General features: G+C 33.6%; 1 long non-coding RNA gene across 1 annotated transcript; it reads right to left on the reverse strand.

Moving 5' to 3' along the window:
- Positions 1-857: 857 nt before the first annotated feature.
- On the reverse strand, positions 858-2,364 carry LOC127106406 (uncharacterized). The gene is made up of 2 exons (XR_007795380.1): positions 1,798-2,364; positions 858-1,722 (listed from the first exon to the last, which is right to left on the reverse strand). It is a non-coding gene; the product is annotated as an uncharacterized LOC127106406 (long non-coding RNA).
- Between the last annotated feature and the right edge of the window lie 16,122 nt (positions 2,365-18,486).

Here is an 18,486-nt window from a genome sequence, read left to right on the forward strand (position 1 = left end):
ATCTTAAGGTGTGCTCAACCAAGCACAAAACCCTAATCTTCCCATACCTTTTTCATCGTGGATCTTGGCTATCTTGCATCAGGGTTTTGGATCCATCAAGATTCTTTTGTCAATGTGATGCTCATTATCCATTCATCTAAGTGATCATATGATTCATTGCATCATACTTGATTAAACCCTAAATAGTTACTATATTGGTTGATTGGTCATTCATTCAGTTATGGTGGCATATCATCATAATTCACATCATCATTTGTTTCATTCATAAGTGGTCTTAAAGCTTGCGTTTCACTAATTCAAGTTCATATGAAAGCATGACATATGCATTGATACAAGATGCATCTTAAGTACAAATCATTGGGTTGCTTAGCTTACAAATTTTGTTTGTCATTTTGATCCATTCATCCATTACATTTCATTTTAAGATTCATCACAAACATTGTATAACAAATTGCATCATTTTTACCTAAGTTGACTTTTCATCAACCATTGACTTTTTGGTTAACCAATTGATCAAAGTCAACAAATAAAATGGTAAGTTTCCTAAGCTTGACTTTTAGCATCTCATTTCAATAATGGTTAATTGATGATTATGTCCATGGCATTAACCATATTTCATTTTAATTGATTATTTTGCTATCTTTTTTGTATTGACTAATTGGTGTAGAATTAGGGCATTTTGCATTGACTAATCTAGTGAGAGTCAAGCCATTTTGACATGATTGTTTTAGGCCATTTCATATACATTCCATTTCATAAGTTGCATACTTTTGATATAGCAAACAAGTGGAAGCACTTTTGAATCTTGAATCACAATTTGCATTGAAGTCATAATTTGCTTCCATTGCATAGGCATGTTGAACTAACAATCATAATCAGATTTATCCCCATTTTATTAAACATGTTTACATATCATCACAATTAAGGTTTCTATTATAAGCATAAGTAGGTTCTTCTATTTGTGTAAACATTCACCATGTGCATTCACATGTTACATGACATGCCACATACATTAATGCCTAACGGATTGGATTGGTTTCAAAGAGAAAGTCTTGGCAACCTCATGATCTTCCATGTTCCCTCTTTCATGCTTCCATCTTGTCTACTTCATTCAAACTCCCTCCATGGAGAATACACGGTCGCCCTTACAACAACAACATCATCATCCAATCCATAAGCCAAGAAAGGAAAAGGTTTCCATGAAACAAAGTTATTGCAGCACCGTTAACATGGAAATACAAGCTCGGGCAAGCCATTGAATTACCATGCCAAACCATCAAATGTAAGTTGTAGGTTCAAGTATCAAAATAGGTGCCAAGAGACATGAATAACAGGCCCAATACAAGTGAAAACCATGTGCAAATGGCGTGGAAAACAACAAGGCAAATGCAGAAAATACAAAATTGAGAGACCTTCTAGAAGCCAAATGATTGCCACATCATTGCTCAATGATTTCCACGAATTTTGGGATGGATGTGCACCCAAATTCCATGTTTCCAGCTTAACAATCCCCTCCAAAAATTAGTTACGTTTCCCATTTGCTTCACACGAGTTTGGCCTCAATTGGCACGTATCATTCACCCTGGGATCCCCTATAAATTGAGAATCACTCTACTTCATTGAGAAGAAGCTCTCAGCCAGCAAAATTCTGCAGAAATCATACCATAACACTTCTCTGAGACAGAGCGTTCATGTAGCCTCATAAAACCACTTTCAGATCACCTGGCTCATTTAAAAAGCATCACTAAACATCCCTAAAGCTAATAGGATTAAGAGAGCGGACTAAAACACACTTACTTGAGCTCTTCATTCACGTCGGAACCTGCATCTAATCTAACTCCAGCAAGGTAGAAATCTTGATCTATTTGCGCAAAATGTGATACCACTGGAAGCGTCTTGATGCACTGAACATTTCCCCCATGGTTTGAATGTTTCTTGCTCTATCATCATCATTTAATTTTAGAATTAGGTTTTGGTGTTCTTCCCGTTTGAGTTGAATCTCTCCATGATTAGGTGGAATTAGTGAAATCTAATCTTGGAGAAAGCATATATGATCTAAGTCGAGTGCGTTGCTGTTCTAAATGCGCCATGAAGCTTTGAGATGTGATGACTCATTTTCACGGAACTAGAGGAAGAATACGATGGTCTTCATGTGTTCTTCATGACAGTTCTCCCTCAATTTGGTATTTTATAAATTCATATTAATAAGTGATAATCCACATGTCATGCTCCGGTTGGTTGTTTATTTTAACCTGCTGACTAAACAAAGTGTGACATGGGTGACTTAGCACATGTGTTCTCCTTAGATCTAAGCCATTCGTTGTGATTACATTCTCCAGTCATCCAATCTGATGGATGTGGCGAGTCCATGGTCAAGCACGTGAAGGTAGTTGGATCAGATCCAACAAATCTGGTTATTTGAGGATAGTTTCCATGTTTTTGTGCAGACTTGCATTGCCTTTGGGTTGTGGCGCCCTATTGGGTCAGCTGGATCACTACTTAGACGCCCCTGATTCCACATTGCACCCCCTTGTTTTATTTTCTTTATTTTTATTGTCTTTTTTTATTTCTGATTTTATTTTTATTTTCCATATTATTCTAAAATCTTGATTTTTATTCCTTTTATTTTCATCAATTATTTTCTTATTTTCTTATTTTTAATATTCATTTTACTTTTGCAATTTTATTTTCATTTTGTTTTTTTAGTATAATAATTTGATTAATTGCATACTGATTTGATTTTAATTTTCTTTATTGCTTGCAATATTAACAACCTAACTACTAACATCTAACTTCTAATTCATTTTAATTCAATTTCGTTCCTCTTTTTATTTTGACTTGAGTGACTGTTTGGTTGATCCTATCTTCCATATTTCAAATCATTGATAGATGGTCCTTTGGTTGATTCAATCTTCTTCAATTCAAACATGTTGATATATGACCATTTGATCATTTTTGACACTTTTGATTGATGGTAGTTTATCCCATTGTGTGTCATATTTTGAGTCCTTTGACTTGTGGGTAAATGACCCATATGTGATTGCCTTGGTTCTCCTCTTTACCTTCCTATCTTCATCTTTTTTTTATTCTTTTTTTTGAATCATTATGTTACATGTTTTAGGAGATTAACTTTTATGTTAATTATATAACATGTTTGGCACATAAATTGTTATTGATCGGACTCAGATAGGTATGACTTCTACATAAACCTACTTATGATTGCTTAACACATCGCTAAATTGTCCCAATGTAATAAATTGACCATTAACCCTTATCATTAACCATTGTCTTGTTAACTTTATCTTATTGTCATTTAATTCTTACAAATATCTTTCTTGCACTTTAAATTCTTGTAATTTACTTTTATGCTCATCATCATCTATTTACTTCATTCATTTTTAACTTTATGCCTTTTATCTTTTGTAATTTCTTATTTGATTTGTATAATTAAAAAAAACATTATAACGTGAAAAGACCAAAAAGAGTAATCTTTGGGACCTAATATGGAGACATAGAGGAGCTGTTTAGACCTTTGCATTGGACGTTGGACTTTGATGATTGACCTATGCTTGACTTAGAGTCTCATAATGGACTTGTAATCTTTTATTACAAGAATAACATTCATGGCAGTACCCTTGAGAGACATGTATTGATTCCATTATCCATTTGTTTAGCTTAGGCCACTTTGTACAGACAGGGCTTTCTATTGAGCTACCTTACAACAAGACATTTTATTTCTCGTATTACTCCCTTGTATTTTTCATGTATCCCTTCCCCCACTTTGGTGTTCTTTTTTACTGGTTTTCCTTTGTTTTGTGGTTGGTTGTTAGCCAACCTTAGGAGTTAGGATCTTCGCCATTTTAACAAAATAATAAAAAACCATTGATCCAACGCCTAGTGGCCTTTTCCCAATAAAATGCAAAAACCATAAAATACGATTAGGATTGCACGCCATGAGTCTTAAGCAGATGAGAAGGAATAGGAATAGAGCTTTTCTACCCCTATTTTGAGTATTCTGAACATGAGACACTTGGCTCACTAGTTTGAGACATTCACCTCCACTCATAGTCTTTAGTGCAATCCAAAATCAAAATAATCTTCTTTTCAAAACCTAAAAATAACATCAACTCATCAAACTATTTTTTGCACCTTAGGGCATCACTCCAAAAACCTTATTCGAGGTAAAACAACCAACAAACAATCATTTTTCTACTCCAAACTACGAAGCTTTGATTCCTCATTTCATTATGAGGATACATAGGCATCATCATGTAGCGATACAATTTTTGAGATTAAGTTATTCATTAACTTAACTCATAAAGAAAGAGTCGTCACCGCGCTTTTATTATTTCCAAAGGAAAAGGGAAAAAGTATGAACAAAACCCAAAGAAGTTTTAGAACAAAACTAATAAAAGAGATACGGGTTCGGGGGTTAATTATGCAAAGGGAAGGTATTAACATCCTAAACATCCATGGTACTCCATGGGAACCTCTTTGAAAATATGTACATTTTAGTTTTAAAAAGGTGTTGTTTGCAAAAGATTGGAAAGATGGGAAAAGAAATATATTTTTTTAATTTTGTGTTTGCCAAGACTTTTGAAGTCTCATGCCTACGGACCAACAAAGTGCAATGGAGGATCAAAACCTCATAGTTTGTGGTAAAAATATCAAAGATGTTTGTTTGAATTTATTTTTTAATGAAAATACATTTTGTCATTTTAAGGAAAATACTCAACTAGCCACCCACAAGTATGAGAACTTTGCATCACCATGAGAAGGGCTCCAACTTGGATAAAGATCAACAAGTATGCCACTAGCTCTCTTAGATGGAAAAGATTTATAATCAATGCTATGGGGGATAAGAGAATTATATATCAACCATGGAAATGACTCATGTCTAATCTTTGAAAAAAGTGGAAAAAGGAAAAGTGCATAAAGGGCACAAAAATGATTTGAGTGAGTTATGTATTTTTAGTCTTTTGAAATTGGTTTGAATATGCTTAAGATGGATTAGTATTTATTGGGGGAAAATTTTAAAAATCACTTGACAAAAATTCAAGGTTTATTGAGAAAGTGGTTTAAGTTAGAAAACAAGAATGTTTTGAAAAAGAGAGATGAGATTTTGAAAATTTAAGAAGGAGAGAAGAAGAAAAGACTATCCTAGAGCATAAAGTAAAAGCTAGGGATGGAAGTTCTAACCAAGAGATAGCAAGCTTTATGATATAATTCAAGCAATAATTCCCTCATTTGGATTAAGTCTCAAGCAAGCCAAATAAGCAAATAATAATCCATGTATCAGATAAAACCAAAGTAACCCAAACAAGTCTTCAAAATGATTCCAAAGCCAAAGGTATCAGATGAATCCCAAGGTGTCAAATCACAGTCTCCCAAAGCAAAGGTCAAGGTCCTCATTCTAAGTTCATAACTTCATAACAATGCTAAGGATAGTAACATCAAATCCATAGATAAAGAGAACCAAAAATTTTAGGGATTTTTTTCTTTATTAGTGTCTTAAAATAAAAAGAAATCCAAATGGACCAAGGAAAAAAGAGCATAAACATAAACAAAGATCCAAGTGGATAAAATGCAAATATGATATGAGATGCTAAAATAAAAGCATAAAGTAAGTAACAAGAAGTAAAAGCATAAAATAAATGACACTAAACTAAAGTTAATATAATAAGATATTAGTAAGTGTTAGTGATTAAAAATGAAAAATAGTTTGGTCATTTTTTGGAGAATACTCAACTATTCTCCCACAAGCGTGAAAATATGAACCTATACATCACCATGAGAAGGACTCCAACTTGGATAAAATCAACGAGTATGCCTCTAGCTCTCATAAATGAAAAGGGAGCAATATTTTCACATAATACCATGAGGAATAGGAGACTTAAAATCTCACTTATAAAAATGCCTTACTTTCGAGACAAATTTAACATTATGTTAAGCAATCGTAATTGGACTTATGTAGAAGTCACAACTATCTGAGGCCGGTCAATAATAATAGTTGTGTTAATACATGCTAGAGAAATGATATATAAATCATTCTCTTAAAGTCATGCCACACAAAAAGAAAAAGAGAAATGATCAAGCACAAAGGCTAGGAGGGTGGTCCATTACTTCGATCCATACTTCATAGTGCTTAAGAAAAACTTATGCATCAACCCAAAATACCTTAAATGATCCATGATAAATTATGAGGTAGGTATGAAATGATGAAAGTTTATCAAGTACCAATTCATACATCATGAATGGGATGGACAGTGCAGTGGCAGAGCCAGATAAAAAAAATTGGGATGACCGCTAACGTAAAATAAAGATTATAAATAAAATGTAAATAGTATTTTAAATAAAACATTAAAGTTAAAGTAAATACAAAATTAATTACTAAAAATTTAAATTACATGACTTAAAACTACCTTAAAGTAATGCTTTATGCGTTTCGAGTGACTTGAAATCGTCAATAATTGACTCCGAACTAATGCTTGCACTAATCTCCCTTTCAATATATACTGTCATGCTATCTCCAAGAAACTCATCATCCATCTTGCTTCTCAACTTAGTCTTAATAATTTTCATTGTTGAAAAAGACCTCTCAGTTGTGACCGTAGAAACGGGAAGAGTTATGATAAGACGAAGTAGTCTATCAATCTAGAAGTAAGCTTTAGTCTGTCTAGATGCAACCAAACATGAACATAATTCTTGAATAGTTGATAAATTATTCAAGTTTGAGCAACAAATAGAAAATGTTGGAGTTGAAATTGCAAATTATTCTTCTCTTGATCACTAAAATCCATAGGATAATATTTTTCAACTAAAGAACAAATAGTATCAATGCTAAAAGTTTTATATCCATCCTTAGGAGATAAAGAACAAGAAAGAGTTAACAAATCCATTGCCTGCTCACTGAATCTGCTATGCAACTCTTGTAACTGTTTGTCAATGGTAGTGAAAAAGATTTCAACTTTAAAGTAATGTTGAATTGTGACTTGATTCTCTTCAAGACGGGAGCGTCCAAATCTTGTTGTTGAATGAACATCATTAAGATCAGGAATCTCAATACCATATTTTTCACAAAAAGATACCACTTTAGTAAACAATATATCTCAACCATTTTCTCTCAAACCTTGAATAAGATGTATTGTTGAACGAACCAAGTTCATAGCATTAACTACATCTTGATTTTTTTTATAAGACTTAACAAAGCATATCTGTTATTCCCATGTTTTCTTTCATCAAGTGCAAAATAAATATAAAATCAAATGCCTTCAAGTAATTGTAACAACTATCAGCATCCCTACGTGTAGCATAACTCCCTCTATCTTTTGCATTTTTTTTAAAACTAAACAAGTTGCTTCATTCATGTTTATCAAGCTAGAAATTGAATCGTAATGTGATCCCCAACGAGTATCTCCAGCTCATTTCAATGTACCAACTTGATTTGCACCTTTACCAGTTACAATCTCATCAATCTCTAACAAATAAGCAATTTCTTCTAATTGGGCAGCTTGTAACTCATCATGACGCTTTGTAGAAGAACAAACAACATTCACAATAAAGATCAGCTTCTCAAAAAATTTATGAAATGTTTGACTTCTCTTGATGATGTAACTAATGCAAGTTACAATCGATGAGCAAAACAATGAACATAGTATGCATAAGGACAATCCTTCATAAAGAGGGCTTGTAAACCATTCCATTCTTCTCTCATATTGCTAGCACCATCATACCCTTGGCCACGAATGTTAGAAGCATCAAGGTTATGTCGAGAAAGTATATCATATATTTCTTCCTTAAGAGTTAAAGATGTGGTGTCTTTAATATGTGCCACATCAAAAAATATATCTTGTATTAAACCAACTTTATCAACAAATCTTAATACAAGAGCCATTTGTTCCTTTTTTGACTCATCACGAGCTTCATCAACAACGATACAAAATTTGGAATCACCAATTTCCTCACGAATACTCTTTTTCACCCTACTAGAAAATTTTTGCAAGAGCTCTTTTTGAATTTGATGTGAAGTATACTTGCAATTTTGTGGAGCATTTTCCAACACAACTTTTGCAACTTCATCATTGTAGGATACTAAAAGTTTCAATAACTCAAGAAAGTTACCTTGATTTCTTGATTTGCTACTTTCATCGTGACCCCTAAAAGCACAAGCTTGTAGTGTTAACCAATGAACAATGTCAATTGAAGTCTTGAGTCGTAACCGATTATTCATTCTTTGACTTGAACTTTGCACTTGAATAACATTTATAATATGACCATCTTGATTCAACAAGTCTTGACAAGCTTTCATTGCATTGTTGTATGGTGAGCAAGGATCCTTCCCTATGTGTTTAAGAAAGGAACAATGTTTTCTTTTCCTAACTTTCTTCCAATTTCTAAAACCCATAGAAATAAAGACAAGTGATTTGGGACGTCCACTTAGTTTTTTGGTAAGCAATATGCGACATCTTCAGATGGTGAATATTCTAACCATGATGGAAATATGCTAAACCAAGTATGTTGAAACATTCTCGGATGATCCTCGTTACCGGACAAAGGATAGTTTTCTAAATGAATTTGATATGGACCCCATTTTAGATAAGCTCTTTGTATTGCATCCACTTGATTTGGTGGATATTGCCAAATCGGAGGACGCTTTCCAGGATCGCATTCCAAAGAATTTTCAAAACCATGATGCTCTTCAATTGTTGGATTCTCAAGAACTGTTTCAGATTCGGATGTCGGGATTATAATTTCTTCATCTCTCTCCTCTCTTTCAATTTCACATGCTTTCCTTTTGAAAAAAGAATTAATTTTCCTATTATTCATCTTTACTCTTCCTATAATATCATATCAGATCCAAAAATCAATTTAGAGAACATAAAAATTAAAAGAGAAAAAAGTTAATAAACTTAATTAATCAACTTTAATCCGTTTTCAAATACCGGTAACTTCACTATTAGAAATTAGCAGCAACAATGATTAAATAAACCTTATTACAATGTATAACTATATTTGTAAATTACAGTGTTATGAATTGGCTTAATAAACCTCATATAGATTATTTTAACACATCAAGAAAGAAAAACCCTAAAAATCTCAAAAACACAAATCAAGCAATCACTTTAATTTGTTACTTTTTATAAAAGAAGAATGAATAAAGTTTTTTACGTGTTAGATGCCGATCACTTTAATTTATTCCGATTTCAGTGCCGGTAGCAAACCCATATGAGAAAGAAAGGAAAGGGATGAGCTTTTTACCTTATCTGTATTTTAACCTAACTTTGAATGAAAAAGAAAAAATAAAAATTAATTTTAATTTAAAATAAGGATGTTTTAGTAATTTAATATATATGAATTAAAAAAAATGAAAAGTTGAGGGGTGGTCGTGGCCTTCCCACGTCCCCCCTCAGTTCCGCTACTGGATGGACACAAACCATCCATTTAATCAAGGGAAAAGGAAAGAGATGAAGAAAAGGGGACAACAGAGATCAAACCAAAATTGGATCAAAACTTTGATCAAGTCATCATCAAAATCAATTATCAATTTCGGTGGATTAGGGTTTTCACCCCACCAACATCCAAGATCCATTGAGTTTGATGAGACCTATGATCAAAACAACCATGATCCAAGGCCAACAGAAGTCCATCAAGGTCAAACAAATATTAAATGAAATTAAATGAAATAAAAATGCATCAAAAGTATTTTTAAAATGAAATTTAAAATAGAAATAAAGTGAAAAATCCATAAGGTCCTTCAAAACACCAAATAAATGGCCACGAAAATTATGGAAGGTTGGAAATAAAATAAGAAGCATATAATAAAATTTTCAGAATTTTAAAATACAGAAAAGTATTTTAAAACTAATTAAAACAAGGGAGTAAAGAGAAATTCCATAAAAAATAGAAAATCAATAAAATATAACATGGAAAAATAAAAATCAAATGGAGAAAAATAAAAGAGAATTTTAGAAATTATTTTGGGATTTTTTGGATGTAAAAATGAATTTTCTATGAATTTTAAAAGAAAATACAATTAAAAATGAAAATAAAAAAAGAAATTAAATCAGAAAAAAAACACGAAGTGTTGGATCAAACCTCATTAGTTGATGTGGTGGATCCAACACTCACAAGGTTGGGACACATGATGGAATTTAGCTGAAATGAAACACGGGATTTCATTTAAATTGAACCAATCAGATTATTTCATTTGTCCAGCGTGTCTCAAACTCAGATGACCTGAGATAAACTTCGGTCGTCTTCTCTGATGGTTGTCCATCGGAGTTTCATCGTTTGGTAAATTCAGAACACGAGACCACCACCAATGTGATCGCCTCCTCATCACGAATTCAACCTCATGCTCCAAATTCATTTATCTAAATCGAGTCCAGGTAATTTCAAAGAAGTTTCAGAAACAAGCAAGCCATGAAAAATAAAACTAAATGATGAACACGATCAATCAACACCAGATAAGTTAAGGGAAAACATCAGAGAGTGAAGGACTACATTGTGGTCACTTGTTTAAGTTCAAATGGTGCTCATAACTACATTGACCAAATGGTGATCAGAAGTTGATGAAGCTCAGTCTGGTTATAGCATTTCAGAAGGTCTCAAAGCCTTGGAATTGTTGCAAAAGCTTCATAGGATGCTGAAGATGCTAATGGAATCAAGAAATTGGATTGAAATAAGCTAGAATTTAAAACACGATAGTTGAAATTTTATGGAAAACTTCATATTACAGCAGGGGTTTCTTGGATCTCAAAAGCTTGGGAATGAATGTAGTAGCTTCCTCTATTTATAGGGAATGTGTTTGGATTCAAATACGTGTGGAATCAAGCTTAATTCGTGCAAAACAGATTTAATTAGAATGTGAGAAAAATGTGACTTATAATCCATCAAAACTCAGCCAAATGATGCCATTCAAGGGTCAATTAACTTCTGGAGACTTGGTTAAATATGTTCAGGTCCAAAACACATGCTAATTTGGCTTGGAATTGAGATTAGTGAAGTTCAAATTTCGGGTAATGGTGATTTCTTTAGTTCCAAGTCACCATGTTCAACTCAATGGGGCATCTCGCTCAGTAGGCTTTTTGATCCCATTCTTTTTGCAATGTGTTGACATAATAAAAAAGATTACAATGTGCCAAGAAAGGTTGAATTTGGATGCTTGAGAAAAAAAAGTTATGGCATATTGAATTTGGCAAGAAAAACTAGTCATATAACTTAGAAAAATTTAAGTATCCAATGTCTAAAAATGACTTGTAATGTCTCAATGAATTCCACAGCCTTCCAAACACAATTTGACCTTGATAATTGAATCAAACTTGTAGAAGGAGTCATAAATAATATTTTGAAAAAGGAATCAGGCTCAAATGTTGAAAATTGAGTAAGTTATGATCCTTGAAAGTTGAGAAAAAGTCACTTGAAAATAGGTCAAATTTCACTAAATCCACAAATAACCTATAATATCTCCAAACTTTTGATGATCCTCTAAGCATAATTGACTCTTGTCATGTAAAAAGAACTTGTAGAGGATTTTTAGAAGAGTCATATACAAAAAGAATCATTCAAAAATGTTGAGAATTGAAGGAGTTGTGATCCTTGGAATCTTGACTTCAAATGTTGACTTTTTGATCAAACCACTTGGAACAAACTTGTGTACTTGGACTTTCCTTGCATTTCAAAGCACATGGATGATCATATGAACTCAAAATAAGGCGTGATTGAAGACTATTGATTAGATTGCTCAAAGCTTGAGGTAACTTGGTGAAGAAGGCATGAAAATAAACACATGAACCTTTGACTTTTCTTAAGAAGTAAACCACAAAACTTTGATGTACTTTTGATCAAAATGAGATTGAAAGGTGCTTTAGAACTTTGAGATTATGCATTGAAAAATAGACCCCTTGATAATCAATGGTTGGCCATACTTTGATGAGGAATCAAAGAAAACCTAGCTGAGGAATCATGCTTTATACTCTTGATGAAAAAGCTATATCCTGCATAATAAACTTAAAGAAAGTGAAACATATTTTTCTATTTGATTAGTGGTTAAGCAATGAACATATAAACACAAAGGTAAAACATTAACAAAGATCATTGTGGGGAATAGCACCACGACAGACAAAGAACTACTGGAGAAGAGAAGAGACTAAGATTTTGTAATGGAATAACAGATTCCAAAGGGGGGGTCTGGCTGGGGACAAATGAAGTGCCGCAGGGGAAAAGAAAAGACTCGAAAATAACCATTGTATTGGAAAGAAAACAATGCACAATTATAAAACAAATGATCCAATGGATCAACGGGGAAAGACTTGTCAAAGTAAGACTCTGCATGTGGAAATGATCAATAAAAGAGAATGCCCATTTCCACTAGAGGGGACAAATTACCTAACTATCAGCCAAGTGATAGCTTAACAAAGGTAATCAATCAAAGGGGAAGAGGAATATTACCTACTACCAGACAGGTGATCTTTATTTGATTTTCATTTTATTTTCTTTGTCAAAATAACTAAAAGGATTAAAAATATTTATTCAGATGCATGCTAATTAAGGTTTTCTTCTTTTCATCAAAGATGTTATTTTTTTAAATCAAAAAAGATTTTTCTTTAAGAGTTATTTCCTTTTAAGGTAAATATGTTTCAATTGTTGCTTGATCCCCATCTTTGTGTGAGAATGCTTATGTGAATGTATATTCTTGATCCATTGTTTTTTATATATTCACTTAGACCATATTGATTGTTAAACAAGATAAAAGTGAACGCGTGATAAAATAAATCTTTTAAAATAAGATTCAAACGCTTGATCTACATCAAGTCGCATTTTCCAATTCAGTTCATATTCAAACTTATTGCCTTTTTGGATTTAAACCTCAAACCCTTTTCACAAACTAAAGATGCTTCGTCCATTCTGAGACGATGCAAACAAAGCTTTGTTCCTACTGTGCACAAGAAGTTAGAACATTTTTCGCTCGAATGCGACGAGGATATAAATATACGAGAATTCAGATTATGTTGTTCATTCTGATGCGATGCAAATGTTCACTTCTTTAGGTTTTAGGTAGTAAGTAATGATTTTCGCTCGATTGTGACAAAATGTCTTTTGCTAAAATCAACAAACAAACATTTTCTACTCAAAACTATGTAGCCTTGAGTTTTTCATTGTACCTGGAGATACGTAAGAGCGAGATTCAATATCTCGTCAGGCAGCCTAATAAAAAAACATATTTTTTAGTTCCTTTTATCTTTTCTCTCAAACTTTCAATAATTAAAAGAAATCCAAACATTTTTAAGTTAACACTTATTCGCAAAACTAACTAAATGGTTCCCATTTAGTACAACAGATGTGAGGGGAGCTATTACCTTCCCCTTGCATAATCGACTCTCGAACCCGATTTGGTTGTGAAGACCATATATTTTTCATATTTTAAAGGTTTTATCAATATATCTTCTTTCCTTTTTTGTAATAAATAAAGTTTGGTGGTGACTCTTTTAATCATCTGCGGGCATGCGATGCTCGTAAGGTCGTATTTTTTGAGATGCGACAACTAACGACTCTGTTAGTCATCTGCGAGCGTGAGATGCGCTTGTAAGGTCGTATTTTTTGAGATGTGATACTGTGAAATCAGATTGATTGAAGTTTTTTTTCCTGGTGTACCCTTGTGCAAATCTCGTGCATTTGAGGACAAGAGTTTTGGGTTAGGGTTTAGGGAACAACCCAATTGCGTTTTCCACTCTTCTCTTTCTAACAATACTAAACCCTACATCAACTGGCTAAACATAATAGAGAAGGAGAATGGAAAGACCTGGAAAAATCAAGCATCTTCAACTTGATTCAGCTATCGAAAACCGGGCCAAGGTATAATTCCGACATGATCATAATTGCCCTTTATTTTTGGGAATCTTCAACCGACACCCTTCAACTTCCATGTGGGATGATAAATCCTACTCTTTTTTTGATGTTGTTGCCATCACTTATCTTCAACCAACAGGGGATACGTTCGAACCCACTATTAAAAACCAGACCAAGCCTAATTTCACCTTTGACCATGTCGGTTTTAACGCCTACATCAAAGATCACAATGAGCAAACTTAAGAAGTTTCTGACTATGAACATGTTGCTTTCTTCACCCTTTGGTTATCGTATTACATCTTCTATTATGGATCTCTTCAAATAACCAAGGAGTTCATATCACTAGCAACCCAACTTCATGAGAAGAAAATGTATGTCTTAGCCAACTGATTATGGGTTGTCTTATGAGAATGTTAAAGGCAGCTAATATTTCCTCATCTAAATCAACCAATTCATATAACATCATATTCTAGTAGTGGTCATAAGGAATTTCAACTTGCCTTTGAATATGTGTTGATTGTAAATAAATTTCAACAGGAAAAAATATATCATAACCAAATGTTAATCAAAATGGAGTAGCATTGGTTGCTTTTCTAGGAGAATTTTGACAAACCCGTGATATTTTGACTAAACTTTTATGCCAATTTATTGACTTTTAACCAACATGTTTTTTAATCAGGCCAATTATAATTTGGTTAGCTGCCTTGAGTTGGCCATTCTCTTGAGCATAATAAGGGGTAGACGTTAAAAGTTTGATTCCTGAATTTGAAGCAAACTCAACCATTTTTTGTCCAGTAAAAATTATACCTTGATTGTGGCTAAAGTTTAAGGTATTCCAACATATAGATAATATGGTTTTGAATAAAATTTATTACTGCTTCTTGATCAATATTAATCAAAGGAACAATTTCCACCCGCTTGGTAAAATAATTTATACCAACCAAAATGTACTTATGACCTTTGGATGAGGTAGGTCAAGGAGATTGGCGATCCAAAACGCAGCGGAAATTAAAATTTTCTCCTTTAGTGATCCTTACGAATGGGCATGATCAGTGATAAAATATTTACCTCTTGTGACGATTGAAACCTTTGATGCAGATCTACGGAGCGATCACGAACGTTGAACGATGATAACGCCTATACTCAGTCCACACGAACGAATTCCTTTAATCTCAGTGCTAGCTGCTACGAATGAAGGCTTTGAGTCAGTGAGAGAGAGAGAGATAGAGAGAGATAGATAGAGAGAGAGAGAGAGAGAATGAAAATGCAACCGCAAATTATGCTTCTGCACAAGGGTTCTATTTATAAAACCACTTGTGTGGGCTTCAAGCTAAAAAGCCCACTTAAGTGTATGTGACCCATATCTTATAATATGCCCAAAATCACTTAAGCGCATGGTACCTTACCATATTTTGTATTCTACTTAAGTACACCGTACCTTACGATGTTCTATAATTCACTTAAGTGCACCGTACCTTACAGTGTTCCTTAGTTACTCTATCTCTCATCAATCCGTACTTTGTGTGTGAACCTGTAGGTTTTCGCGGCATTGGCAATTATATTAAATCACGTATTTAACATAATAAACAGTGAGCGGTATCTAGCAACACATCACTGCTACCCAAGACACGAAAATGTCATGTGATCTGACAAATCCTTCTGTGATAATACTTATGTGCACAATTACCCTTTTGCCCTTATGTCTATATTGAACACAAGGTATAGACCGTGTCATCCCTGTCCAGTTCAATATTGGGCCCATAGACATTTATCCTGTTATGCAGGATGGGCAAATTCCATCTAGGTCACTCATGTCCCTCAGCATGCTTCGTGGAATACCCATCAACTGTCTTTATGGTTATCCAGTTACGGACAACGTTTGATCAACAATAAAGCACTCGACTCTACATCTAGGGTCCATAGTGGTTTCAGGTCGAAGGGTGGTATACACCATTATCACCATGAGAATAACTTATGACACTTTGCATAACTTTCTATATAGTATTCTCATAGCGGGTCAATCCAGTATAAATATTACTTTTAACATTCATACCTATGTTTAAGACTTGATAACTCCTTATCCATGATCCATGAGATGTGATCATCAATCTATATACATAATAGTCTTAATGCTTTAATGTTATCCCACTTCACAATAAAGCTCGACTACGGATACTTTAAGAATAGTGTCCTTATGTTTAATGTGATCTCATGATCAAGTCACACTTGATACATTAAACAGACTAGCTATTCTAGGGACTTTATTAAACAAACGTAATAAAGAAAAAGCCTTTTATTATTAATAAATAATTTGATACAAGTACCAAAAGTATTGGCCTCTAAGGCTTACACCAACAGTAGGTATTTGAACAAGTTTGGTTCTACAACTATTCTTGAGCTTTGATGATAACAAAATGTAGAAAACAATTTTGTACATTTACTATTGTTGTTGAGTGTGCAGATAAAAGAAAACAAATTCTAACTCTGAAAGAGTCAAATCTGAATCTAGACGAAGTCTGAAGAAATCTTAAGGCAGTTTTAATGAGAACATAATCTGAAAAATCCATACTCTGAACAAATCTAATCAAAGAGAGACTCTGGACATCATCAGGCTCTGAAATGATTACATGAAGAAGTTCTAAATTTAAGTCAAGCTTCAGGATTATCAAAGCCAACACTTCTGCAAGGAGTTATTCAGAATGGTTATGACAAAAGACTCTGATAGATCAAGCGTCCCAACTCTACTCAAGGTTCAATAACTCTTATTATAAGCCTCTAACTAGAAGTTGGTACACAAAGGAAATGTTTTTCTAACCATCAAAGCAGCTAAACAAACTAGAAAATGCTTATGCATTTCTTATTCAGTTACTTTAGACTCTGATACTTCCATACCTCAATTTGAATAAACTTTATAGTCTACATCTTCTAGTCTCTGAATCTGATCAAGCTTCACTTCATCTCTTATGTGAAGCCTTTGATTATGAAAAGACAATATATTCAAAGAAAGTACAATTAAAGAGGGATATGCTTAAAAAGTAAAGACATGTCATATCTTCAAAAGACTGTACATTGTACTAAAGTATCTTCTCATGTCCCATCATCACCAACTCTACTGCAAACGCCGCTTAACTATTGCATATGAAGTGACCTTCATACAACAAATACTTTAAGGTCAAATATTATTCTACCCTCCAACTGATCTATTTCTCATCTATATATTTTGAGAAAGAAGAATATGGATGTGTGTGTATGTGTGCGTCGGTGCGTGCGCGTATGTATAAGTCTTCACCCATGCTGAAGATATAACACCATAACCCAAAGAGAGAAATAACAAAGCACAAGAACAAAGAAAAATCATATGGACAAAAAATAAAAGAGAAGAGAAAAACACTTAGAACTTTCATTATATATCAATTTAAGTGTATTCATTTGATCATCATTGTACGTGTTATTTGCTTATTTGAGAACCACACTTGTAAACACAAATATTTTATAACCAAGTTTGATTGTATTCCTCAAGCGACCAGGTTGGTCAGGCTCTTGAGAAGTTAATGACAAGCAGTCATTGAGGATTAAATCTTCTTAAGCGACCAGGTTGGTTAGGATCTTAAGGAGACAATGACCATCATATTTCTTAGGAGGCCGAGTGTAACGCCTCAAAATTTGCTCTCCTCTCTTGGGACTAGCTTAGCATATTGCATTTCATTTTGTAGGTCATTAGTCGGTGCATCTTTGCATATCATGTGGCAACATTGAGCAAGTCATCCTCCTAAGTCTTGCTCAGAAGATAAAGAGGGTAAAAGATTCAAGCTTGAGGGTCTCATGGATTGATCATTAATCATCTGAGGATTATGCTTCAATTAGGGTTTCTTGGTTCCTAAAGGAGGTTGATCTTTATCTTGGTTGAAAGGATACATCATCATCACCAAGAAGTTCATTGTTCCTGATCAGTTCCTTGGGATTAGGGTTTTGACCTCTGGTCAACCCTAATCAGTTGAATTATACCAATCAGGGTTTGTCAAGGAGATGAGGTCTTCATTGAGATGGGGATCATTACAAGGTTTTGTTGAGCTTGTATAAGCTAGGGTTTCATCTTGGAGCCATTTCATCAGGAGATTGAGGCTCAAGTTCATCTGTGCATGACCAAGTCATCTATCAACTAAAGAAAGTCAACCAAAAGTCCACTGTTGGATTTGGAGGTGGGAAGTGGTTAGAAATACTTCATTCATGTTCAAACAAGTCTCATTTTACATTTCAAACATCAACATTGAAGAAAATAAAGTCAGGACAAAACTTTCCAAAAAATAGAAAGTGACTTGTAATTCAAAACTGCCAAAAATGGAAAGGTTTTCTCCTCAATATTACATCATCAAAAATGCTTCAAATAGAATTTTGTCCAACATGAAAGTTGAAGATATTGTTCTCACCTGTTCAAAAAGTCCAAGATCATGAATTTCTCATGCATGGTTGAAAAGATATGGATCAATCATGGTCAAATGATTTTGAACTTCAAGCTTGCATAACTTTTGAACCATGAGGCCAATTGAAGTGGTTCTTTTTGCAACATTTCTCTCTTGACATATACTATCCAATTCATGCATCATAAGCCATGCATTTTGATCACAAAAATATTTGACT

Source organism: Lathyrus oleraceus, chromosome 7 (genome assembly GCF_024323335.1).
Source record: "Lathyrus oleraceus cultivar Zhongwan6 chromosome 7, CAAS_Psat_ZW6_1.0, whole genome shotgun sequence".
NCBI classification, from domain to species: domain Eukaryota; kingdom Viridiplantae; phylum Streptophyta; class Magnoliopsida; order Fabales; family Fabaceae; genus Lathyrus; species Lathyrus oleraceus.